The following is a 27,315-nucleotide window of genomic DNA, read 5'->3' as shown; positions in this document are numbered from 1 at the left end:
TGTTGTTATGTGCCTGCTCTTACTAAGAACATAATTTCAGTTTCTTGTTTGGGCAAGAAAGGTTTTTTATTTATAATAAAGAACAAATGTTGTTCAGTTTATTTAAATGATATGTTATATTGTAGTGCACCTCTGATGAACGAACTCTATATTCTAGACTTAGAGAACCTCATCTATAACATAAATGCCCAAAGGTTCAAATCAAATGAAATGAACCAAACCTATCTCTGGCACTGTCGCTTAGGTCACATAAATGAGAGTCGCTTATCCCAGCTCCATAAAGATGGTTTGCTGGACTCATTTGATTTTGAATCATATGAGACATGCGAGTCATGCCTACTGGGCAAGATGACTAAAACTCCCTTTAGAGGACACAGCGAGAGAGTGACTGACTTGTTAGGACTTATACATAGTGATGTATGTGGCCCTTTCAATGTCGCTGCTAGAGGAGGTTATAGGTACTTCATTACATTTACTGATGACTTCAGTAGATATGGTTATGTGTATCTGATGACACATAAGTCAGAATCCTTTGAAAAGTTCAAAGAATTCAAGAATGAAGTACAAAACCAGCTTGGCAAGAGTATTAAGATACTTCGATCAGATCGAGGTGGAGAATACCTTAGCCATGAGTTTCGTGACTATCTAGCTGAGTGTGGGATTCTATCTCAACTCACTCCTCTTGGAACACCACAGTGGAATGGTGTATCTGAAAGGAGGAATCGTGCCCTATTAGATATGGTACGATCTATGATGAGTCACACAGATCTTCTTGCATCTCTTTGGGGCTATGCTCTGGACACTGCAGCCTTCACACTCAACCGTGTTCCATCCAAGGTTGTGATAAAGACACTGTTGCGCCCAAAGGATGTCTACATATCTCCACAATGGCATGATATTGTCCACTTTGGGCCTAGACCCTCATGGCTTTGCTCTTGGGCTCTCCCCAAAAGGCCTCATACCAATAAAGATATCTTTCTCTTTATAAACTCATGATCTTTCCCATGTGTTTTCAATGTGGGACTTTGTTTACAACCTTGTAACACCAACAATCCCCCCTCAAACAAAGGACCACAGACTTCCCATGTCTGATCCTCGACCCACCAGGTCTTCCTGCCCCTCGGCCCACCCGACCTACTAGGACTTCCTTGCCTAACTGTAACTAGGACTTCCTGTCTGGTGTCTGGTCCTCTTGATCCGAACATAGGAGCCCAGACTGCTAGAAGGTTTAATTGCCAACTTTGCACAAGAGCTATGGTCTGATTGAGCCATGTGGGTACAATATTGACCTCGAACAAAGAAAATGGGTGTCCACTTTGGGCCTAAGCCCTCATGGTTTTGCTGTTTGGCTCTACCCAAAAGGCCTCATACTAATGGAGATATCTTGCATTTTTTTAACCCCATGATCTTTACCAAATCTTTCCAATGTAGGACTTTGATTAAAACCCAACAATTCTCCCATAACAAATGGTATCAGAGCCATGGTGCGAACCAGATACCATGTGGGGTGGCCTTGAACGAAGTTGAGGGTGGGCCCGGAGTAAGTCAGGGTGACCGGATGTTCATGGGAGGCCTGGAGCAAGTCAGGGTGACCGGATACTTGTGCGGAAGCAAGTAGGTCAGGGTGACCAGATGCTCGCAGGGGAGGCCTGAAGCCGATCAGGGTGACCGGATACTCACGGGGAGACCTGGAGCAGGTCAGGGTGACCGGTACTTGCGGTGAGGCGAGTAGGTCAGGGTGGTCGGATGCTCGCAGGTAGGCCCGGAGTAGGTCATGGTGACCGAGCGCGAATGCTGGCGGGGAGTCCCGGAGCAGGTCAAGGTGACCGAATACTTGTAGGGGGCAAGTAGGTCAGGGTGACCGGATGCTCACGGGGAGGCTCGAAGCAGGTCAGGATGACCAAGTATTTGTGAGGGGGCCTGGAGCAGGTCAGGGTGACCGAGTACTTGCGGTGAGGCGAGTAGGTCAGGGTGGTCGGATGCTCGCAGGTAGGCCCGAAGTAGGTCAAGGTGACCGGGCGCGGATGCTTGCGGGGAGGCCCAGAGCAGGTCAGGATGACCGGATGCTCGCGGGGAGGCCCGAACTATGAGAGTAATTGTGGTCCTTCGTTTGAGAGGAGGATTATTGGGTTTCAATCAAAGTCCCGCATTGGAAAGATTTGGTAAAGATCATGGGGTTAAAAGGATGCAAGATATCTCCATTAGCATGAGGCCTTTTGGAGAGAGCCCAAGAGCAAAGGCATGAGGGCCTAGGTCTAAAGTGGACAATATCATGCTATTGTGGAGATATGTGGTCATCCTTTGGCACAACAGACACCATATAAGATATGGACTGGGAGAGATGTCCAGGTGTCTTTTATGAGGATTTGGAGTTGTGAGGCTTACGTTCGACGTCAAGTCTCGGACAAACTGGGACCCAAATCCGATAAGTGCTATTTTATTGGATATCCCAAGGAAACTAAAGGATATTACTTCTACATTCCTAGTCAACACAAGGTAGTTGTGGCAAAGACTGGGGTATTTCTAGAAAGGGACTTTGTTGCTAGAAAAACTAGTGGGAGTACGTTCGATCTTGAAGAAGTTCAAGATGTGAACCATAGCACTGAAGCCTCGATGGAAGTTGAACTGGAACCATAAAGTGTTGTGGATAATGTTGTTCCATAAGGAGTTGAGGAACAATAACCAGTTCAAGTAGACCTACCTCTTCGCAGGTCTGATAGGGTACGTCGTCAGCCTGAGAGATATTCATTTCTCTTGTCTGGCCATGATGACGTTGTGCTCATTGAGGATGAGCCTACCTACTATCAGGAAGCTGTGATGAGACCAGATTCTGAGAAATGGCTAGAGGCCATGAGATCCGAAATGGAATCCATGTACACCAACCAAGTATGGACTTTGGTTGATCCACCTGAAGGGGTAAAACCCATTGGGTGTAAGTGGGTCTTTAAGAGAAAGACTGACATGGATGGACTTATATATAAGGGTCGTATGGTATAAAAAGGTTTCAAGAAAATTCATGGTATTGACTATGATGAAACTTTTTCTCTAGTCGCGATGTTTAAGTCCATTCGGATCATGCTTGCTATTACAGCATACCACGATTATGAGATCTGACAGATGGATGTCAAAACCGCGTTTCTGAATAGAAACCTGCTCGAGGATGTGTACATAATACAACCTGAGGGTTTTGTAGATCCACAACATACTGGCAGAGTATGCAAGCTGCATAAATCCATTTATGGACTAAAGCAAGCTTCTCGAAGCTGGAATCTTCGATTCGATGATGCGATCAAACAGTTTGGTTTCATCAAGAATGAAGATGAACCTTGTGTCTACAAGAAGGTTATAGGGAGCACAGGTGTTTTCCTTGTATGGTATGTGGATGACATACTACTCATTGGGAACGACATCCCTTTGCTGCAATCTGTAAAGACTTGGCTAGGGAATTGTTTCTCAATGAAGGACTTAGGTGAAGCAGCCCGTATTCTAGGTATATAAATCTATAGAGATAGATCTAAGAGAGTGTTTGGCCTAAGTCAGAGTACATATATTGACAAGGTACTACTACGGTTTGCCATGCAGAACTCCAAGAAGGGATTTCTGCCGATGTCACATGGTGTGAGTCTTTCGAAGACTCAAAGTCCCTCTTTTAGAGAGGAGAGAGACCGCATGGATCAGATCCCTTATGCTTCAGCCATAGGATCTATCATGTACGCCATGCTATGTACTCATCCTGATGTCTCGTATGCTTTGAGCATGACGAGCAGATACCAGTCAGATCCAGGTGAAAGTCACTGGATAGCGGTTAAGAATATTCTTAAATACTTGAGAAGGACTAAAGAATATTTCTTGATATATGGAGGCGATGACGAGCTAGCCCTAAAGGGTTACAATGATGCTAGCTTCCAAACTAACCAGGATGGTTATCATAAAATGATGGTGCTGTGAGCTGAAAGAGTTTGAAGCAGGACACAGTCGCTGATTGTACAACAGAGGCCGAGTATATTGCTGCATCAGAAGTAGCAAAGGAGGTAGTTTGGATCCGCAAGTTCATTACTGAGCTTGGGGTGGTTCCTAGCATAGCATATCCTATTGAGCTCTATTGTGACAACAATGGAGCAATTGCACAGGCTAAGGAACCTCACTCACACTAGCGGACCAAACACATACTACGATGCTTCCATCTCATTCGAGAGATCATCGATAGAGGAGATGTGAAAATTTGGAGAGTATGCACAGAAGCTAACGTCGTAGATCCCTTGACCAAGGCTTTGGCACAGAGAAAGCATGATGGTCACACTAGGTCCTTGAGCCTTAAAGCCTACACTGATTGGCACTGGTGCTAGTGGGAGATTGTTAGTTAGAGCCCTAGAGCCAATTATATGATGATTGTTGTATGGACTCATTGTATCATATTTTTATGTATATAAAGGCATTTGTTGTTGGTTATTATACTTACTTGATTGGTGCCAAATAACTAAGTATAATAGTATCCTTGAGTAGAAGATTCTTATCTATATCAATCGATTGGTTGAATCGATAGTGAGATGGTATAGAGAACACTACTCTTAATCATTTCTAGTTAAGTATTAACATTCAGGGGCAATGTTAATGCGACGAGACTGGCATGTAGGTCAACTCGATGACTTGATCTCACAAGTCATGGATATGGAGATATCAAGTTGACACATGGGTATATATTGGAGAATGTATACTGAATGACCCTCCATGAGAAAGTATCATGGATCGTTATATGAGTGTCATATACTTTCTCATGTGGCTATTAGTATGACTATTAGTCCTTGGACCTAGAGTCACCATGGTTCCCTACATAAGGAGTTACATACTGTTGGTTGCTACTCGGAAAACCTAGAGGTTCCACTATACAAAAATTTTGTACAAAGGTCTGAACCTTTTCCTAGCTACCATGTGTTCTTTTAAATTAAATTTTGGATCACCTGCGGAACTTAACACGTTTGATCCAAAACTTAATCTATTTGTTCTTTTAGGTTTAGACTTGGATCTCCTGCGGAACTTAACACGTTCGATCCAAATCACCTTAAGTTATTAATTCCATTAAATATTAATTTCCATAATTAGTTCCCAGTACTGACGTGGCGAGGCACATGGCCTTCTTGGATATGGGAGCAACCACCACCGACTAGACAAAACCTTTTATGGAAAGCTAATATTTAATTTCCTAAAATAACTTTAGGTTAACCGAAAGGAACAATCAAATCACAAGGAATAATAAAATAAAAGAACACAACATCGAAAAATATATTCGAAATACTAGAATCGTAAGCCTCTTATATTTGATATTATTTCCAAAAATAACTAGTATGATGCGGAAAGAAAAATTACTAGTTATACATTTTAGAAAGACCTCTTAATCTTCTACCGTATTCCTCTTCTAACCTCGGACGTTGTGTGGGCAACGATCTTCCAAGATGAGAAACCACCAAACACCTTTTTCTCCTCCTAGCTAGGTTCGGCCAAAACAAGAAAGCTTCACCAAGGAAGAAGAAAAAAAAACACCAACCAAGCTCCAAGGGATGCAAACTTTCTCTCCTTCTTCTTCTTCTCCAAGTAGTATCCGGCCACCACAAGAGCTCCAAGCCAAGAGAAAGGTTCGGCCACCACAAAGAAGAAGAGGGGAAGAGAGGTTGGCCGGTCACACCAAGGAATAAGAGAGGGAGAAAAATAATAGAGGTTGTTATTCATGAAGGCACCCCAACCCTCTATTTTATATTCCTTAGCCTTGGTAAATTAGGAAATTTAATTACAATAAAATTTCCTTAATTTTCTTGACATGATTTAATTGAGAAAAATAAAATAAAATTTCCCAATTAAACTTATAATGGCCGGCCACATCATAGAGAGAAAAAATTAGACAAGTTTCAATCAACAAATTAAAACTTCCTAATTTGTTTCCGAAAATTTTAAAAATAAAATTTCTCTTCAAAAATCCCTTCATGGTTGATAAAAAGAAATTTCTATAATTTTAATTTTTTTAACATGTGAATAATTTTAAAGAGAAAATAAAATATCTTCCAATCTATAAATAAGGAAAGAGATCTAATCTCTTTCTTTAATCTTTTGTAAATCTTTTTAAGAGAGATATTTTTATTTTAATTCTCTTTAATAAATTATATCTTCCACATAATAAAAATTAAAATTAAAATTCTTTTTAATTTTATTATGGCCGGCCCTCTCTAGCTTGGGTTCAAGCTAGGGTCGGCCACCCATAAACCAAGCTTAGGTCGGCCCTAGCTTGATTCCCAAGCTAGCTTGGCCGGCCCCCTTTAGGTGGGTATAGATGGTGGGTATAAGTGGGTATAGTACTCTATAAATAAGAGGCTACGATAGGGACCGAGAGGAGGCATTGGTTTTGGTCTCCCGATAAAATTAAGCATCCCGTGTTCGTCCCGAACACACAACTTAATTTTATCAATAATAATTCATTCCACTAGAGAACTATTATTGAACTACCGCACCAATCCCAAATTACATTTTTGGGCTCCTTCTTATTATGAGTGTGTTAGTCTCCCTGTGTTTAAGATATCGAATGTCCATTAATTAAGTGAGTTGCTGACAACTCATTTAATTAATATCTTAATCCAAGAGTAGTACCACTCAACCTTATCGTCATGTCGGACTAAGTCCACCTGCAGGGTTTAACATGACAATCCTTATGAGCTCCTCTTGGGGACATTATCAACCTAGTATCTCTAGGACACAGTTTCCTTCTATAATCAACAACACACACTATAAGTAATATCATTTTCCAACTTATCGAGCTTATTGATTTATCGAACTAAATCTCACCCATTGATAAATTAAAGAAATAAATATTAAATATATGTGCTTGTTATTATATTAGGATTAAGAGCACACACTTTCATAATAACTGAGGTATTTGTTCCTTTATAAAGTCAGTATAAAAGAAACAACCTCAAATGGTCCTACTCAATACACTCTAAGTGTACTAGTGTAATTATATAGTCAAGATAAACTAATTCCTAATTACACTACGACCTTCCAATCGTTTGTTCCTTTCCATTTTGGTCGTGAGCTATTGTTTATAATTTATAAGGTACTGATAACATTATCTTCTGCATGTGACACCACATACTATGTTATCTACAATATAAATTAATTGAACAACTACAAACAAATGTAGATAATTTGACCAAATGTGATTCTTTATTCAAAACAAATGTTTACAAAAGCTTAGGCTTTCAGTATACACTCCAACAATCTCCCACTTATACTAATGACTAAGCTGCCATTTCTTCTACTATACATATGATTCCCATTCCCTCCACATGTCGATCAAAAGCTTTCGCCGGAAGGGCCTTAGTGAAAGGATCTGCCAGGTTATCCGCTAATGCAATCTTGGCGATAACAACTTCTCCTCGCTTCACGATATCTCGTATCAGGTGGTACTTGCGCTCTATATGTTTACTTGCCTTATGAGCTCGTGGTTCCTTCAAGTTTGCAACTGCACCGCTATTATCACAATAAATCGTGATAATTTTGGGCAAACCAGGAATCACATCTAAGTCCATTAGAAAGTTCCTGAGTCATACTGCTTCTTTAGCTGCCTCAGAGGCTGCTACATACTCAGCTTCCATGGTTGAGTCCGAAACGCATTTCTGCTTAACACTCCTCCATGAAATGGCTCCACCTCCTAAAGTAAACACATAGCCTAATGTAGACTTACTGTTGTCCCTATATGATTGGAAATCTGAATCCGTGTAACCCACAGGGAGCAAATCGTCTGCTTGGTAAACGAGCATATAATCTCTAGTCCTTCTCAGGTACTTTAATATATGCTTTACCGCAGTCCAATGTCCTTGTCCAGGGTTACTCTGATATCTGCTGACCATGCCCACGGCAAAACAAATATCAGGTCTCGTACATAGCATTGCATACATAAGGCTTCCTACAGCCGAAGCATAAGGAACTGTTTTCATGTCTTCTATCTCCTTTGATGTCTTTGGAGACATCTCTTTAGATAGAGCTATTCCATGCCTAAAAGGTAAGAAACCTTTCTTGGAATCCTGCATGCTAAAACGAGCAAGGATTGTATCTATATATGAAGCCTGGGACAGACACAACATTCTTTTCTTGCGATCCCTTATTACTTTGATCCCAAGAATATGTGCACACTCTCCTAAGTCCTTCATATTAAATTGTTTGGACAACCATACCCTTACGTCTGATAATACCTTGACATTGTTGCCAATTAACAAAATATCATCTACGTATAGTACAAGAAATACCACCACGTTTCCGTTACACTTCTTATATACACAAGACTCATCCGGACTTTGAATAAATCCATATGACTGGATTACTTCATTAAACCGGATGTTCCAAGATCTTGAAGCTTGCTTCAGTCCATAAATGGACCGATTGAGCTTACACACTAGATGCTCTTTGCCTTTTTCAATGAACCCTTCTGGTTGCTTCATATGGATGTTCTCTTCAAGACTTCCATTAATGAAAGCTGTCTTGACATCCATTTGTCAAATCTCATAATCCATATGAGCAGCAATGGATAAGAGTATCCGGATAGACTTAAGCATGGCTACTAGTGAAAAGGTCTCCTCATAATCGATTCCCTCTTTTTGAGTGTACCCTTTCGCAACAAGCCTAGCTTTGAAGGTTTCTACCTTCCCGTCTGTCACTCTTTTCCTTTTGTAGATCCACTTGCATCCAACGGCTTTTACACCATCAGGTGGTTCTACAAGCTCCCAGACCTTATTATAGTACATAGACTCTATTTCAGAATTCATCGCCTTTTGCCAAGATGTTGTATCTATATCTTGGAGTGCTTCGCCATATGTTCGGGGATCAGGTTCATTGTTTACCCGGGATCAAGTCCGAAGACTCTCCCAAAAATATGAATCTCTCAGGCTGCCTTACAACCCTCCCACTACGACGAGGCACTGTCTGTGGTTGTGTATCATGTGTGACACGTGTTGCAGTCTCTTGTGGTACTTCATCTTGTACTGTTGGTACTAAAGTAGACGTGTCCTCTCTTAGTTCTTCTAAAACAACTTTACTACTGGGCTTGTGATCCATTATATAGTCTTCTTCTAAAAACTAGGCATTGGTGCTAACAATGACTTCTGATCTTTAGGACTATAAAATAAACCTCCTTTCGTTCCTTTGGGATACCCCACAAACACGCGAACTTCTGTACGAGATTCTAACTTATCAGCATTTGGTTTCAGCACATGTGTTGGACTACCCCAAATCCGAATATGTCTTAGACTGGATTTTCGCCCATTCACAATTCTGTGGGAGTAGAAGAAATTGATTTAGAAGGTACTAAGTTCAGAACGTATACTGCTGTTTCCAGAGCATATCCCCAAAATGAATTTGGTAATTATGAATAACTCATTATCGATCTAACCATCTCCATAAGAGTCATATTCCTTCGTTCTGCCACACCATTCTGTTGGGGTGTACCAGGTGCAGACAGTTGGGATTGAATCCCGGCCTCTGATAAGTAATTCCTAAACTCTCCTAAGAGGTATTTGCCACCACGATCAGATCGTAGTGTCTTGATACTTTTACCTAGTCGTTTCTCCACATCAGCCTTGTACTCTTTGAACTTATCAAAGCACTCGGACTTGCGGCGCATTAGGTAAATGTATCCATATCTTGAATAATCGTCTATGAAAGAGACAAAATATTCAAAACCTCCTCTTGCCTGGACAGACATAGGACCACACAAATCAGAGTGAACCAATTCTAACACTTCTTTGGCTCTATACCTCTTGGCCTTGAAAGGCCTCTTGGTCATTTTACCTTCCAAGCAAGATTCACAAGTTGGAAAATTTTCCAACTCTAATGAATCCAAAAGTCCATCGGCTATAAGCCTCTGAATCCTATTTAAGTTAATATGACCAAGCATTAGATGCCAAAGATATGCTTGGTTCATTTCTGAAGGTTCTTTTCTCTTATTTGAATTAGAAGATGAGTTATAAATTTCCATGTTTTGCTTTGTGGGGGAAATTGGATTTAAAGTATACAAATTGCCAACTAATGCACCAGAACAGATAATCACTTTATTTCTTTTAATAACTACATCGTTACTAAAGGAAACTGAATATCCATCTAAAAACAGTTTAGAAACTGAAATTAAATTCTTTCTAAAACTAGGTACATAAAGATAATTTCTTAAAATCAAATTTTTATTTCTACTAAAAGATAAGTAGACGTCTCCCACTACAACAGCCGCCACCTTAGTAGCATTGCCCATGTAGACGGTAATCTCTCCTTCAGTTAGTCGTCGGGTTTCTTGGAACCCCTGCAAGGAATTGCAGACATGATCAGTGGCTCCTGTATCTACACACCAGGTGCTGGTAGATAACACCGCTAAACATGTTTCAACAACTAGAGTATGAGATATACCTTTATTATTCTGATTCCTACGAGGACAGTCCGCCTTCTAATGCCCTGACTGCTTGCAGATGAAGCACTTGCCTTTCGGCTTCTTCATTCCAGCTTTAGGTCCTGTACTCTGAGATTTATTCACTTTCTTTGCTGAACCAACTTGTTTCTTCTTCTTCTTTCCTTTCGATTTAGAAGTAGAACCATTTTCAGCATAGTGAATTTGAGAATTGTGACGAAACAAACCTTCTGCTGCCTGAAGTTCTGTCAGTAGTTCCGCCAATGAATATCCCTTTTTCATATTGTAATTCAGGCGGAATTGCTCAAAACTTCTAGGTAGTGTTTGGAGGATCATATCGATCTGGGTTTCCCCATCAATTTCTCCTCCAAGGATCTGTATCTCGTTCAGATAAGCCATCATCTTTAGGATATGATCCCTTACAGGAGTACCCTCTTGCATGGTGGCTGTCATTATCTTTCTCATGACTTCTTGTCTAGAAGCCCGATCCTGATGACCAAAGAGTTCCTTGAGATTGTTCATAATATCATAAGCTGTTGGTAAATCTTGATGTTGATGTTGCAATACATTTGACATTGAAGCTAAAATGTAACACCGCGCCATCTCATCTGCTTTTACCCATTTCCTATGATATTCAATCTCCTCTTGGGTAGACTCACCAGTGGGTGCATCAGGACAAGCCTCAGTCAGTACAAACTTATAGTTTTCAGCAGTAAGAACAATGTCTAGGTTCCTTTTCCAATCTATGTAGTTAGGACCAGTAAGTCTATTCTGTTGTAGTATGATGGACAGTGGGTTGAAAGTCATCCTAAGAATCACAAATAACTTTTGGTCAGAACTCTAAATTTAGAATAATATTAATTCCTCAAACAATACTATTTTAAATTAACCAACACCTCAAACCACCGTGAATTTTGTATGTCACGATAGTGTGGACGTATACAAATTCAACATTTGTAAAAGGAGGGTTTTAACCCATTAATTTTATTATCTTGTCAACCTAACTTTTTGACAAATAAAATTAATAGTTGGTATCCTTTCGTCACACAAATAATAGCAGTCACTCCGATGGGGAGGATACTATTAGTTGTGCCTAAGTGTATACCATTACTTGACACTAAGTTCATTAATAAGATTGTGCCCCTTCCAATGGGGAAGATCACACGCTCTTAATAAACTTCCTATAGTCATCCCAAATGGAAGTTTGTTCTAGTGATCCACAAACAAGCTCATCCGATATGGAGGAAGGCACTCAGAGCCAACGCGCAAGCTTGTTTGCATCACTTACAAACCAGTAATGGAGACCATGGGTTTTACTTAAAAATCCCTCTCCCACTTAGTTATTTATAAATGAGGAATTTTAACTCTGCTAGCCTACTAAACATGTATACTAACATACACACACAGCACAATATAAAAGCAATAAATAGAAAATCTAATTTTCAACTATTATGGCTTTTATCTATGGTTGTCCTCCATGTGTTGTCATCCCAAGCTGCGGCCATATTTGGCCACCGCCACCGGGTCTAGCTGTTGCATCCATCTTGCTCCTTGTTCTGCTGCGCCTCTGGTCCTCAGAAGGTTCCACGCTTGGCAAGATTTGATCCGCGACATAAATAGAATTTTACAATTTTGATCCTATATTCCATAAAAGGAATGTACATGTATCTAGATCAAAAATAAAATCCTAATAAAATTAAATACAGCTCCTGCTGTATTTTATAATACAATCATGCACACACATATAAATGCCCTTGACATGTCCAAGGGTTCAATCACACACATAATAACTATAAGCCATAATAGTTGGATCCTGCATCCACAAAGTTAGCACATCCTACTATTATCCTGCCTAAATTATGTATGACATGTGCATAATTAAACTAATACCAAATACACAGAGGCAAAACCCTAGCTCTGATACCAAATGTTGGTTGCTACTCGGAAAACCTAGAGGTTCCACTGTACAAAAATTTTGTACAAAGGTCTGAACCTTTTCCTCGCTACCATGTGTTCTTTTAAATTAAATTTTGGATCTCCTGCGGAACTTAACACGTTTGATCCTAAACTTAATCTATTTGTTCTTTTAGGTTTAGACTTGGATCTCCTGCGGAACTTAACACATTCGATCCAAATCACCTTAAGTTATTAATTCCATTAAATATTAATTTCCATAATTAGTTCCCAGTACTGACGTGGCGAGGCACATGGCCTTCTTGGATATGGGAGCAACCACCACCGACTAGACAAAACCTTTTATGGAAAGCTAATATTTAATTTCCTAAAATAACTTTAGGTTAACCGAAAGGAACAATCAAATCACAAGGAATAATAAAACAAAAGAACACAACATCGAAAAACATATTCGAAATACTAGAATCGTAAGCCTCTTGTATTTGATATTATTTTTAAAAATAACTAGTATGATGCGGAAAGAAAAATTACTAGTTATACCTTTTAGAAAGACCTCTTGATCTTCTACCGTATTCCTCTTCTAACCTCGGACGTTGTGTGGGCAACGATCTTCCAAGATGAGAAACCACCAAACACCTTTTTCTCCTCCTAGCTAGGTTCGGCCAAAACAAGAAAGCTTCACCAAGGAAGAAGAAAAAAAAACACCAACCAAGCTCCAAGGGATGCAAGCTTTCTCTCCTTCTTCTTCTTCTTCTCCAAGTAGTATCCGGCCACCACAAGAGCTCCAAGCCAAGAGAAAGGTTCGGCCACCACAAAGAAGAAGAGGGGAAGAGAGGTTGGCCGGCCACACCAAGGAATAAGAGAGGGAGAAAAATAATAGAGGTTGTTATTCATGAAGGCACCCCAACCCTCGCTTTTATATTCCTTAGCCTTGGTAAATTAGGAAATTTAATTACAATAAAATTTTCTTAATTTCCTTGACATGATTTAATTGAGAAAAATAAAATAAAATTTCCCAATTAAACTTATAATGGCCGGCCACATCATAGAGAGAAAAAATTAGACAAATTTCAATCAACAAATTAAAACTTCCTAATTTGTTTCCAGAAATTTTAAAAATAAAATTTCTCTTCAAAAATCCCTTCATGGTTGATAAAAAAAATTTTCTATAATTTTAATTTTTTTAACATGTGAATAATTTTAAAGAGAAAATAAAATATCTTCCAATCTACAAATAAAGAAAGAGATCTAATCTCTTTCTTTAATCTTTTGTAGATCTTTTTAAGAGAGATATTTTTATTTTAATTCTCTTTAATAAATTATATCTTCCACATAATAAAAATTAAAATTAAAATTCTTTTTAATTTTATTATGGCCGGCCCTCTCTAGCTTGGGTTCAAGCTAGGGTCGGCCACCCATAAACCAAGCTTAGGCCGGCCCTAGCTTGATTCCCAAGCTAGCTTGGCCGGCCCCCTTTAGGTGGGTATAGAAGGTGGGTATAAGTGGGTATAGTACTCTATAAATAAGAGGCTACGATAGGGACCGAGAGGAGACATTGGTTTTGGTCTCCCGATAAAATTAAGCATCCCGTGTTCGCCCCGAACACACAACTTAATTTTATCAATAATAATTCATTCCACTAGAGAACTATTATTGAACTACCGCACCAATCCCAAATTACATTTTTGGGCTCCTTCTTATTATGAGTGTGTTAGTCTCCCTGTGTTTAAGATATCGAATGTCCATTAATTAAGTGAGTTACTGACAACTCATTTAATTAATATCTTAATCCAAGAGTAGTACCACTCAACCTTATCGTCATGTCGGACTAAGTCCACCTGCAGGGTTTAACATGACAATCCTTATGAGCTCCTCTTGGGGACATTATCAACCTAGTATCTCTAGGACACAGTTTCCTTCTATAATCAACAACACACACTATAAGTAATATCATTTTCCAACTTATCGAGCTTATTGATTTATCGAACTAAATCTCACCCATTGATAAATTAAAGAAATAAATATTAAATATATGTGCTTGTTATTATATTAGGATTAAGAGCACACACTTCCATAATAACTGAGGTATTTGTTCCTTTATAAAGTCAGTATAAAAGAAACAACCTCAAATTGTCCTACTCAATACACTCTAAGTGTACTAGTGTAATTATATAGTCAAGATAAACTAATTCCTAATTACACTACAACCTTCCAATCGTTTGTTCCTTTCCATTTTGGTCGTGAGCTATTGTTTATAATTTATAAGGTACTGATAACATTATCTTCTGCATGTGACACCACATACTATGTTATCTACAATATAAATTAATTGAACAACTACAAACAAATGTAGATAATTTTACCAAATGTGATTCTTTATTCAAAACAAATATTTACAAAAGCTTAGGCTTTCAGTATACACTCCAACACATACTTTGGCTTCGTCAAACGTCACCCGTAACTGGGTGGACTATAAAGGCGATTACTGGGTACGTAACAAATTATGCGGAGGGATGTGAGTGATGTAGATGGGATCTATCCCTCCTATATGATGGGAGTGATATCTTGGTTCTTGATAGAGTGAGACCACTAAGTGCATGGCCATGCCCAAATGAGTCGATATGAGATATTGAGCTCATTTGATTAGAGTGAGTCCACATGGAGTTCAAGACATAGATTGATTCAAGGATGACACGGTCTATGCCTCATTTGATCAATCTAGATATCGTGGATAGAAGGACATTGTCACATATTGTGGAGTCACAATTAGTAGTCACGAAGGTAATGTTGGATCACAACATTATTGCAACTTGGGTAGCAATGATGCATTGCTAGATGCCGCTCATTGCTTATGTTTCTAAATAAGATTTAGAAACATTTCCAACGTTGCAAGAACCTATTGGGTCACACACAAAGAATAAGTGAATGGAGATTAGGTTCATATGATGAACCAATTGGATTAGGTTCATGTGATGGATCAAAAATTAGATTAAGAGTAATCCAATTTAGGATTTTTGAGTTAGACTCAATTAGGTTGGATTTAACTCACAAAGGAAGATGAGTGATCAAGTTTGACTTGACCATATGGAAGTGGAAATATCAAGTTTGACTTGATGCCACCTCATGAAGGATAACTTATCCTACATGGCATGGCTAGCCAACACATCCTTGCCAAATCATCAAGGGAGAGGAAGATTCCTAGTGTGGTCGGCCATATGAATGGAAGATTCATTGGCCGCCCAAATGAATGCATTAAGATTCATTGAATGCAATTAATTGCATTCCTAGTGTGGCTAGCCACATGAATGGAAGATTCATTGGCCGCCCAAATGAATGCATTAAGATTCATTGAATGCAATTAATTGTATTCCTTGTGTGGCCGGCCATATGAATGGAAGATTCATAGGCATTGAATTAATTCATTCATTTTGTATCATCTTACTTACTTCTTCCTTGCTCCTTCTCCTCTCTTTGCTGAGAGCTCCAAGCAATATAAGAAAGTTAGTGAGTTTATCCAAGAAGAAAGGTAGAGTGATAGTCACATAGAAAAATAAGAGGAGCATTTGAGATTATATCTTTCTCTTTTCTCCTACCTTTCTTCCAATCCCACCCGAGAGCCCTAGGGAGTGCTAGCACACTTGTGGTGCTCTCTTCTCCATCCTTGAGTGTTAGAGAACACTTCTTGTTCTTGTGGATACTACTAGAGGTGTGTACGCTTGAACACACTCGAGATCCGAAGGACCTTGGACGAGCGGGATTTGCGAAGGGCTTCGCTTCAAAGGTATAACACTCACCATGTAGATCTAAAGTAGATCGATCTAGAGTAGGAAATAAGTACAAGAATTTTATTAATTTTTTGCACGGATCCGTGGCTAGCATTCAGGGTTTCTGCAACGCAAAAAGTGATTTTTGCGTCTCGAATTGCTAACAGAACACATGTTAAGTGCCAACGGCAACATATTAGATGAACAACGATCAACTTTGTCTCCTGACTCATTGGAAGCACAAGCATTACTGGATGATTGGACCAAAGCAGAGAAAAGAATCCAAGGAATGCAACTTTCAGATGACGAAGTTGAAGATTTTGATACTGAAGGAATGAATATGACAGAAACGAGAAATAGAAGTGAGTGACAATGTAAAGGATAAAAATGTAAACGAACTACGTGGGCTTTGATTCCCCTAAACCTTAAGGGGATATGTAGGCAACATAAATAAGTGCAAATCCTTTTTTTATAATAAATTATAATTTATAATTTATAATTTTTTTAACATAATATGTTAGGGTCGATTTGTGCTAGAGGGGGGTGAATAGCTCTTCATGCTTCGTTGACTTGCTTCGTGATGATGATGTGCAGCGAAAAACACTCAAGCAATGCTAACGCTAGGATTTACTTGGTATCCACCTCAAGAAGAGGTGACTAATCCAAGGATCTGACCCTCACTCACTCATCCACTAATAAAACACACATTCTCGGTAACTACCGAAGGCAGAGAAATCTTATACAACCTCACAATACAAGAAGAAAGAAAAACAAGAGTATATAATACAAATCTTACAAGATTTACAAATCCTTAGCTTGGTTCTCCTTGTATGGAGCGTCTCTTGACCTTGGAAGTGCACCAAAACTTTACTCCAAGAAGCTTCAAGATCTGGCGTGAACCTGTGAGAAATCATCGCAAGAAGTGGAGAGGAAGAGATGCGGAGGAAGACGCTCGCCAACAAATTTATCCTGCGTAACAATAATCTCCCAATCGATCGATCAATCGATTGGGGAGGCTGAATTTGTAACGACCCGCCTTCTACTACTAGACTGTAAGGTCGAATCGCTACAGTTATGCTGTGCTATACTGTGCGGAAAACTGATCTAATTTAAATTTTGCTATTCTAATTATTGGGAACGCTGAAACTGAACGCTCTACATGTACCTAATAATTGTACACATGCTAGGGAAGACAATCTATGCCTCCCGGATGTCCTGCTAGCTGTAATCAGGCATTTCAATCGGTCCGTGGATCGATTGGGGCTGACGGATCGATCCTGTGATCAATCTAGCTTGTTACTGGCACGAAACCTGACTTTGGATCGGTCGGCTGACCGATCCATAAGCTGTTGCCGTTGTACGCAGCTGGATCGGTCTACCGACCGATCCAGGAGTGCACTGATCGGTCGGCTGACCGATCCAGTGGCCCACTGATCGGTCGGCAGACCGATCAGCAAGCTTTGGTACCCTCTGTTCGCGAAGGCCAACTTTCTGTTCGCGACTGGATCGATCGGTTGACCGATCCAGTGGCAGATACCAACTTTCTGTTTGCATCTGGATCGGTCGGCTGACCGATCCAGCGGCACAGCCCAGACTCTGATCGGTCTGTAGACCGATCAGAGTTCTGATTTCGCTCCTGGAACTATGATTTCAGCACTTGTTCGTGCTAAAACATCACACAACAGTTATGGAATGCATGTAAAACGTTCTAATATCTATTAACTAGCATTCTAACATGATATAATGCAAAGCTTATTAATTCATAGCATTTAAAACCACTAGAACTGCATAAAAGTATCTTAAAACAAAAACTAAGTTCTTAATCTGCTAAACTCCCTAAGGATCTTTTATTCCAGTTCCTGCCACACACACCATCCTTTGCATTGTCCTCCAGCTCCCTCTGCTAGTCCATCTTTCCTTTACCTTTATCTGCAGTATAAGGAAAAATAGTATCTGTAAGCTTAAAGCTTATCTACCTCACAAAAACATGCATTCGATGCAATATGCTTTTAAAACATGTCGTTTGAAATATGTACTGATTGAACTAAAACATGGCATATATCATACAATACATAGCAATCAAAACTAGCCATGGCATACTATCAACTAAAGCATGTGAACATGAACTGAACATAGAGCTATCATACCCAAATCATAGAAAAACTGGGCTGAACATATAATGAGCTAAGCTGAAACTAACTGATACTGAATTCAAACTCAACTAACATAACTAATTTTGAGTTTTGAAAACTAATTCATAATAAGTGAAAATACATAATCATGTTGTTTGGGCCCGGCAGCTGTACTTGCTATGCGCGCATCCCTAACTAGACCCGGGTTTGCAAGTCCCGAATTTAGTAGGGTTAACTAGGTTATCTAAACCTAGGGATGACTGTGGGAGTCCAACCCAATGGATATCTAATCCAGTACAGTGCCACTGAAAATAAAATACTGAAATAGCTAATACTTGCTTATTCTATTGTTTCTAGGTTATCTGAACCTAGAGCTAGGTTATCTAAACCTAGAGGCGACTGTGGGAGCCCACCCATTGGATATCTGATCCATATAAGCTGTAATAAACTGAGAATACTAAATAGATACTTCTAATGTATCTAACTGAGCTGTTAAAGATGCATATGGTGCATTTTTTCTAAACTAGCTATTTGATCGAACACTTAGGGTGCCCTAACTCTCCTCTCTATTCGGGAGACCGCCTCTAGGCACCCGACAACATCAACCTCCTATCTGAAGAGGGAAGACATGCCCGGCCCATCTAGAGGTGCTCAACTAAATCCCTAATCTGCGAAGAGAGTTAAATACACCCTAGATATCGATAAAAAAAACCTGCATACATCCTAACTAAAGCATAAAAACTCAATCGAAAGCTATTATACTGCAGGTGAGGGGTTTCTTACCTCGTACGCTAATTTTCTTACAATTCCTTTCGCTAGAAATTCCGGTGGAGACGACTTCTCGACGATTCGCTCACGTCTTCGCGTTCCTCTCGCGGAGAAGAACCTTTTTCGTGTTGGAGTCGTCGCCGGAAGATGTTCCCTTGGCCCTTGGGGGCTTGGTGTGCCGTGCGTGAGGAAGGGGAGAAGAAGGGAGAGGCGGCGGCGTGAGAACTAGGGTGAGGAGAAGTCACGGTGGAAAATAAAAACCAAAATAACTCTTCACCCTATTAATCTTCCTATTTATATTAAGTGATTAATTCGGCCAAACCAATTATAAATATAATTGATTCCCTTTCCTTTCAGCACGACCCTGCTGGGTTCAACCGGTTACTAACATTATCCCTAAACCATGGGTCTCGGGTTCGATTCCCGCCTAAGCTATTTTGCGGTTCTAATTATTTTTGCTACTTCCGCTACTCGGAAAATTCCGGAAAAATATCTAAAAATTCTAGAAAAATCATAGAATAATTCTAAAATAAATTCGGGAATTTTTCGGGCTTTACAATCCCCCATACCTTATAAAAAGTTCGTCCCCAAACTTAAAACAATTCTGGGTACTTCTGTCGCATGCTGGCCTCTGTCTCCCAAGTCGCCTCTGCTGCTGTGTGATTTTGCCAGCTGACTTTTACTAATGGTACTTCCTTGTTCCATAATTTCTTTACTGCTCGGTCTATTATCTGAATAGGCTGACTGTCATAGCTGAGATCATCATGGACCTGTACCAACTGGGGCTCAATCACCTGGGTGGCATCTGGGATATGCTTCTTCAGCATAGAGACATGAAATACGTTGTAGACAGCTGACATTTCCTGGGATAGCTCTAGCTCATATGCTACCTTGCCCACTCTTCTGCTGATAAGGTATGGTCCCACATATCTGGGACTTAGCTTGCCCTTCTTCCCAAAATGCATTACTCCCTTCATGGGAGCTACTCTGAGGAACACTGAATCCCCAACTGAAAATTCTAAGGGTCTGCGCGGTGTATCAGCATATAGTGTCTGCTACTAGATCTGTCTGAAGCTCTAGTTCTTTCTGTTCACCACTCTCATACCAGCAGATTGGAGATCTACACCTCCGCCCATAGAGGGCCTCATAAGGTGCCATCTCGATAGTGGCACGATAGTTGTTGTTGTATGCAAATTCGCTAAGCTCGGATATTTGCACCAACTTCCTTGAAATCTAGGGCACATGCTCGGAGCATATCTTGAGTACCTAATTTACTCACTCATCGACCATCATGCTGCGGATGGAATCTTGTCTTGAACTTTAACCGTGCCCAATGTTGTTGTACACACTCCGGAAGTGTGATGTAAATCTCTTGTCTCATGCGAAATAATGTACGTGGGACTCCATGAAGTCCGACGATCTCCGGAGATACAACCGAGCTAGCTTCTCCATGGAGTAGGATATCTTGATAGCTAAAAGTGGGCTGATTTAGTCAACCTGTCGACTATTACCCAGATGGCGTCAAAACCATTCGTGGGCAGTCCCACTATGAAATCCATAGAGATATCCTCCCACTTCCATTCTGGAACCTGTATAGGCTGCAGAACTCCTCCTGGTCGCTGATGTTCTGCCTTGACCCTCGGACAGGTGAGGCAGATGCTAACATATCTGGCGATGTCTCGCTTCATCCGGGCCACCAAAAATGTTTCTTCAGGGTACATTTTGGTGGAACCTGGATGCATCGCATAGGGAGTCTTGTGAGCCTCATCTAAAATCTTCCTCGTAGCTCCTCCTAATCTGGAACACAAAGTCTGTCACCAAAATACAACACCCCGCTATCGAACACTCTGAATTCTCTACTTTCTGATTCTGTTAGCCCTTGCTTGATTTTCGGAATTTCAGGGTCCTGATCCTGAGCTGACTGAATATCACCAAGCAAGGTAGACTCTAAGGTCATAGTAGAGAGCTGTCCAACGATGAGTTCGAGACCGAAATCTACGATCTCCTTCTATAGGGGTGGTGACATGGCTGTAAGAGATAATAAGGTAGCACTGGACTTTCTGCTGAGTGCGTCTGCTACCTTATTGGCTTTTCCCGGATGGTAGAGGATATCAATATCATAGTCTTTGACCAGCTCTAGCCATCTGTACATGCGTATTCGGATATACGGTGAAGAAGTACTTGGACTCTAATGATCGTATACACTCTTGAGCTCCATATAAGTAATGTCTCCAAATTTTGAAAGCGAACACTTGATGCAAGCTCAAGGTCATGAGTAGGGTAATTCTTCTCATAATCCTTGAGTTGTCGGAGGCATAGGCGATCACCTTGTCATTTGCATCAGTACTGCTCCTAGTCCCAACTTAGAGGCATCACTATAGATGTCAAAGGCTGCTGGTGTCAGGTAGAGCCAAAATGGAATCTTGGTCAACCTCCTTTTAGCTCATTGAAGCTTTTCTCATAGTGCTCTTTCCACTGAAATTTTACTTCTTTACGGTAAGAGTCGGTGGAGAGGCTACCGGAGAAGTCCTCTCAAACTTCTGTAATATCCGCTAATCCCGAGCTCCCGATCTCATTGGCGTTCTTAGGTCTCTTCCATTACTTACGCTTCTATCTTCTGGGATCTACCATAATACCATCCTTTGAGATGATGTGACCTGGGAAGGACACGATCTAGCCAAAATTCACATTTCGTGAACTTGGCGTATATCTGCTGAAGGGTCTGCAATACTAGTTTCAGGTGCTCTGAGTGTTCTTCCTGAGTTCCTGAGTAGATAAGAATGTCATCGATAAACACAATAACAAACTTATCTAAATACTCCCTGAATACTCTGTTCATGAGATCCATGAATGTAGCTAGAGCATTTGTCACGCCGAAAGGCATGACTACGAACTCGTAATGTCCGTATCTAGTCCTGAATGCTGTCTTCGGTATGTCCCCTTATTTGACCTTCACCTGATGATAACCTGATCTGAGATCTATCTTAGAGAACACTGCTGCTCCCTTCAGCTGGTCGAACAGATCATCGATTCTGGGAAGGGGATACCTGTTCTTGATCGTGACTTGGTTCAGTGATCTGTAGTCTATACACAGTCGCATGCTTCCATCCTTCTTCACGAACAATACAGGCGCTCCCCATGGCGAGTGACTCGGGCGTATGAAACCCTTGTTGAGCAGCTCCTGTAGTTGCTCATGAAGTTCCTTCAGTTCTGCTGGAGCCATGCGGTAAGGCGCCTTGGAAATAGAGCTCTATCTCAAATTCAATCTCCCTGACTGGTGCTAGGCCTGGTAACTCTTCAGGGAAGACCGCTGGGTAGTCACATACAACTCGGACCTCTGCTAGCTGTTGGCCCTTGTCCTGGTTGGTATTGACTACATGTGCTAGGTACCCCGTACATCCCGAATCCATCAACTTCTGTGCCTTCATTGCTGAGAGATATTTTCTGGCTTTTCTCTTTGGTTCTCCGATGTACTCGAGCGTATACCTTGGGTTGGAACACGACTTCTGTTACGGCACTCTATGGAAGCCGTATCGATCGGAAATCCATTCCAAGGATGATGTTGTAGTCGATCATTTCTAGCGGATCGGATCACAAAGAGCTCCATGCGCTATAATGACTAGCATGAGCCGGTCGTGGGCCCATAACTTCTCGAAGGTAGTGTCGTCGAGCGACCCGAGTACCTCTGAGCTATTCTTGACTTTCGGCGAACACTCTAGCTATATAGGAATGGGTTGCCCAGTATCAAATAATACAGTTGCTATTCTTTAAAATGCTAATCTGACTGTAACAGCTGTCGAGGCATTGGCTCGTCCTCTGGTGAGTGAGTAGATCCTCGCATTCGCCATAGGGAGGGGCTTCTAATCTGCCTGGTGATAAGTGGACCTTCTAGAGCGACTGCATCTGATATAAGGTGGCTGCATCTTGAATCTGTGGTGAGGAAGACCGGTCTTGTTCGAACCTTTGCTTGGCCACCTTCTTGTCCACATTCGAGCATCTCGTGCCCTTGCGACAAACCCACGGGTGGAATTTCCCACAAGTAGCACACTTTGGATAATGGGTCGCTTGCTAGATGGTCCTCCTTTGGGTCACTTCGATCTGCGCTTCTTGTTGGGTTTCCTTTCCAGTTAGAGCTGTGGCCTTGTTGTTTTTGAGTGTGAGAGTTTCCTTGGCCTTTGGACTCGAGGAGACTTGCTTTTCTTTGCTATGCTTTGTTACGGTAATGCCGTGGTCAAGGCACTGCCACTAGCTCCTCTGGTTTGTGGCCTATGTATGCCACCACCCGTTCTATCTCGGCCTCGGCATCTTGAGCATCAACCGGATTCGTTCCTTCTCTGTGCTGACTAGGTCCGCACAGACGAGCCAACCTGTTGAATTTCTTCACGGCTTCCTCAACCGAAAGGTTGCCCTGACGAAACTCGGTGAACTCGTCGTAGTGGCGGTTCGTAACCCGTATGTGGAAGAACTCCTCAAGAACTCCTTCAAGTCAGCCCATGACATCGGTTCACCGGCCCGTTCGATTCTCTCCACCACATCGTGCGTCTCTGTCGAGCGAAGGAGGCACACTTCACTTTCTCGTGTTCTGGCCAGTCCATCGTGCTCTCCATTGTTTTGAACCAGGCTTGTGCATCCCATGGTTCGCTAGTGCCGAGAAGTTCTCGCTTGCCACTGGATCGGATAGGCTTCCTTTCTTGGCTCATTTGAAATTCTTGGTGCTGGTGCGGGTGTTGTAGGCTGAGCTGGTGGAACCTCCAAGACTACCGGAGTAGTCAAATTCGGTTCCGGGGTGACTGTGGGGGTACTCTGCTGATTAGCCTTTAAGGTGGCTATTTCCTGTTGCTGTTCAGCTAGCTGCTGCTGTAGAGGAGGCACTGAACTGCCTGCCTCTTGCTGGGGCTCAGTAGCTAGTGCCCTTCTAGCTGGGCGTCCTCGTGCCATTTCTAAAGACATAGAGAACATAACATAACTAAAGTAATTACAGTTATATAACTACTGATATCATGTTTAAAAGCTATCACACGCTAACAAGCGGTAGGCATATAAACATGAGCTGTAACTAGAAGCAAGAACAATAAAGAGAGTAGAGGTATTCTTACTTGGAAGCTGCAGTAATGTTGATGTGTGTGTAGGAAGTATCGAACACTGCTCTATAACGACCCGCCTTCTACTACTAAGTTGTACTGTACTGACTGTGCAGAAAACTGATCTAATTTAAATTTTGCTATTCTAATTACTGGGAACGCTGAAACTGAACGCTCTACATGTACCTAATAATTGTACACATGCTAGGGAAGACAATCTATGCCTCCCGGATGTCCTGCTAGCTGTAATCAGGCATTTCAATCGATCCGTGGATCGATTGGGGCTGACGGATCGATCCTGTGATCAATCTAGCTTGTTACTGGCACGAAACCTGACTTTGGATCGGTCGGCTGACCAATCCATAAGCTGTTGCCGTTGTACGCAGCTGGATCGGTCTACCGACCGATCCAGGAGTGCACTGATCGGTCGGCTGACCGATCAGTGGGAACTTCGGTACTCCCTGTTCGCGAAAGCCAACTTTCTGTTCGCGCCTGGATCGGTCGGCTGACCGATCCAGCGACACAGCCCAGACTCTGATCGGTCTGTAGACCGATCAGAGTTCTGATTTCGCTCCTGGAACTATGATTTCAGCACTTGTTCGTGCTAAAACATCACACAACAGTTATGGAATGCATGTAAAACATTCTAATATCTATTAACTAGCATTCTAACATGATATAATGCAAAGCTTATTAATTCATAGCATTTAAAACCACTAGAACTGCATAAAAGTATCTTAAAACAAAAACTAAGTTCTTAATCTGCTAAACTCCCTAAGGATCTTTTATTCCAGTTCCTGCCACACACACCATCCTTTGCATTGTCCTCCAGCTCCCTCTGCTAGTCCATCTTTCCTTTACCTTTATCTGCAGTATAAGGAAAAATAGTATCTGTAAGCTTAAAGCTTATCTACCTCACAAAAACATGCATTCGATGCAATATGCTTTTAAAACATGCCGTTTGAAATATGTACTGATTGAACTAAAACATGGCATATATCATACAATACATAGCAATCAAAACTAGCCATGGCATACTATCAACTAAAGCATGTGAACATGAACTGAACATAGAGTTATCATACCCAAATCATAGAAAAACTGGGCTGAACATATAATGAGCTAAGCTGAAACTAACTGATACTGAATTCAAACTCAACTAACATAACTAATTTTGAGTTTTGAAAACTAATTCATAATAAGTGAAAATATATAATCATGTTGTTTGGGCCCGGCAGCTGTACTTGCTATGCGCGCATCCCTAACTAGACCCGGGTTTGCAAGTCCCGAATTTAGTAGGGTTAACTAGGTTATCTAAACCTAGGGACGACTGTGGGAGGCCAACCCAATGGATATCTAATCCAGTACAGTGCCACTGAAAATAAAATACTGAAATATCTAATACTTGCTTATTCTATTGTTTCTAGGTTATCTGAACCTAGAGCTAGGTTATCTAAACCTAGAGGCGACTGTGGGAGCCCACCCATTGGATATCTGATCCATATAAGCTGTAATAAACTGAGAATACTAAATAGATACTTCTAATGTATCTAACTGAGCTGTTAAAGATGCATATGGTGCATATTTTCTAAACTAGCTATTTTATCGAACACTTAGTGTGCCCTAACTCTCCTCTCTATTAGGGAGACCGCCTCTAGGCACCCGACAACATCAACCTCCTATCTGAAGAGGGAAGACATGCCCGGCCCATCTAGAGGTGCTCAACTAAATCCCTAATCTGCGAAGAGAGTTAAATACACCCTAGATATCGATAAAAAAAACCTGCATACATCCTAACTAAAGCATAAAAACTCAATCGAAAGCTATTATACTGCAGGTGAGGGGTTTCTTACCTCGTACGCTAATTTTCTTACAATTCCTTTCGCTAGAAATTCTGGTGGAGACGACTTCTCGACGATTCGCTCATGTCTTCGCGTTCCTCTCGCGGAGAAGAACCTTTTTCATGTTGGAGTCGTCGCCGGAAGATGTTCCCTTGGCCCTTGGGGGCTTGGTGTGCCGTGCGTGAGGAAGGGGAGAAGAAGGGAGAGGCGGCGGCGTGAGAACTAGGGTGAGGAGAAGTCACGGTGGAAAATAAAAACCAAAATAACTCTTCACCCTATTAATCTTCCTATTTATATTAAGTGATTAATTGGCCAAACCAATTATAAATATAATTGATTCCCTTTCCTTTCAGCACGGCCCTGCTGGGTTCAACCGGTTACTAACATTATCCCTAAACCATGGGTCTCGGGTTCGATTCCCGCCTAAGCTATTTTGCGGTTCTAATTATTTTTGCTACTTCCGCTACTCGGAAAATTCCGGAAAAATATCTAAAAATTCCAGAAAAATCATAGAATAATTCTAAAATAAATTCGGGAATTTTTCGGGCTTTACAGAATTGATCGGCTGATAGATTCAGCCTTCTTCTATGCTCTCTAGAAAATGGCATGAATCGATCGGCCGATCGATTCAGCTCTCTCGCGTCACACGCAATTTTCAGCCCCTAATTGATCGGCTGATCGATTGGCGGTGCCCAATCCATCGGCTGATCGATTGGCGGTGCCCAATCAATCGGCTAATCAATTGGGGACCGTTCTATGCTCACGACATTTTTTTTCCAATCAATTAGCTAATCGATTGGGATGTTGTTTGTCACGCCCCAGAGGAGTCCCTGTCCGAGAAAATTTCGGCAGCATCTCCCCTGTACGGTGGACAATCTGAAACTTTTCTACATCTCACAAATACCTCAGCCACAGGCGGCTGGAATAATAACAGTAAATAAAATCAATCACCACGCAGTTTATATATGTATTCAACCTCTGGCTGTCACAACCACGCAGTTAATAAAATAAACAACATAGTAATACTCTGACTCGAAATCAACCCTACTCAACTACACTCGTAAAGCCCAAATCCGATTTTTCTTACCTCTTCTGCCGTCCAGGCAGGCATGTAGTAGAGTACATCCAACGGAAAGATTCCATACAATATCCATATGTAAGTCCAAAACAAAACTAAAACAAAGTCCGATAGCGAAAAGCTAAAATGAAACAACAACTCAAAAACCGGCAGTGGAGTAGCACTACGTGCAGTGGGGACTAGCGACTGGAACAACATCAACATGAAAATATCAACAATGGAGGCGGGTGAGTCCAACACTCAGCAGTTGATATGCAAAGTAAAGAAACAACACCTAGCACTAATCATGCGTTGATAAGAAAGATAAG

This window comes from Zingiber officinale, chromosome 3A, assembly GCF_018446385.1.
Source record: "Zingiber officinale cultivar Zhangliang chromosome 3A, Zo_v1.1, whole genome shotgun sequence".
Taxonomy (NCBI): Eukaryota; Viridiplantae; Streptophyta; class Magnoliopsida; order Zingiberales; family Zingiberaceae; genus Zingiber; species Zingiber officinale.
Note: the sequence above shows the minus strand (reverse complement) of the source record.